Source organism: Etheostoma cragini, chromosome 19 (assembly GCF_013103735.1).
Source record: "Etheostoma cragini isolate CJK2018 chromosome 19, CSU_Ecrag_1.0, whole genome shotgun sequence".
Taxonomy (NCBI): Eukaryota; Metazoa; Chordata; class Actinopteri; order Perciformes; family Percidae; genus Etheostoma; species Etheostoma cragini.
The window spans coordinates 43,409-45,053 of NC_048425.1; positions in this window are offsets into that span (position 1 = coordinate 43,409).

Consider the following 1,645-nt stretch of genomic DNA (forward strand, 5'->3'; position numbering starts at 1 on the left):
TGCTCTATACATGCTAAAAGTAGTGATTATTTACATGGAGTCTGGTGGAGATATGCTGCTCTATACATGCTAAAATTATCCACCAAATCAAGTCACAAATCAAGTCAGCACTAGGCCTTATTTTATTTATTTTATGTTGTATTTAATTGTTCCACATTGCAAAAAATTAAAAACAATTCATTCATTGATGTTATTCTACAAGTCAGATTAATACATTTTTTATTACTTGGACCAAAGTCTCACGTTGTGTCGAGCCTTCTTCGTGTATAATAAATATAATAATATAATTCACTATTATAAAGTACACATTATAACAGTAGTGGTTAGATGCTACCACAGTAGCGCCGCTAGCTCTCCCATTCAAAAGGGCATTTCACCGAAAAACGAGAATAAGGCAAATCTCATCTTCCGTCCTAAATCTGCTTTTAAGTTTTGACTCGGGGACATTCACAAAAAAACCCTAGTTCTATTTTTAGAAGTTGAAAGTGCCTGAAATGTAACAATTGTGTAACAGAGTTGTATCTTCGTCTTATTCAACTTTATAGCCTTATAAACAAATGGAAGTGTTTTTGAAATAGTATTGAGTAAAAGTTGACATATTCCAGTCTGTGATTATCATCAACATCCATTCCTTTAATTTTAGTCTCAATAATTCCTAATTTCTGCTTTTCTAACTCAAACATTAGGTATAATTTCCTCTAAATGAGGTTTATTGACCATAAATTCCAAAAATAATGTAAAACTAAAGTTAATAAGTTAGTGTTACGCAGTGTTAAAGGTCGAAAAAGCATCAAGAGTGTTGATTTCCATAAATGATCAGTAGATGGCGCCAACGTTCAATCAATGTTAGAGGTAAAATGAATTCTTCCAATCAGCTGATGAGCTACTAGAATTTAATTTATTTAATATTTTTATACTTTAACTGAAATATATACTTTAACACATTAACAGATAATCGGTCTGTATTCATATTCTGGATATAAAAAAATAAAATAGAAAAACAACAGGCGGGAAGATTTGTAGTTCTTCCGTGTTTAGTCAGCCAGAGACCCCCCCTCCCCCTCATTAGCATACTTGTCCTGCTGTTTAGTCCAAAACACCAAAGTACGGAGACATAGAAGACCAGACGCGAGCTTTTATTTTGAAAAGTCGAAGCTCGCGGATAGCAGGCAGCCAGGAGCGCGTGAGACGGGAGGGGTCCAGGCTGCAGCCGTACCCGGTCCACAGGTCTACTGAGAGATAACAAGACCACCCAGATCCAGATCTCATGGCTCCAGTTCCGCTCCTGTTGCTCCTTCTGAGTGGAGCAGCTCCGGGTAAATAGCAGCTTTTATTGTGAAAGGATCGGTGGACAGTGTTAGTGATGTTTATTATTATTATTATTATTATTATTATTATTATTATTATTATTATTAATACTAAACTTCATACCAAGATGAATCCATTATAAATATTTTTATGTCTGTCATGTAAACCCGAAATACAAAATCATTAAAATCCTGAACTGGTGTCATTATGCAACAAATTGTTATTTGATATATATATATATTTGTATATATATTATTATTGTTATATATTATATTATAATATAATATAATATAATATAATATAATATAATATAATATAATATAATATAATATAATAT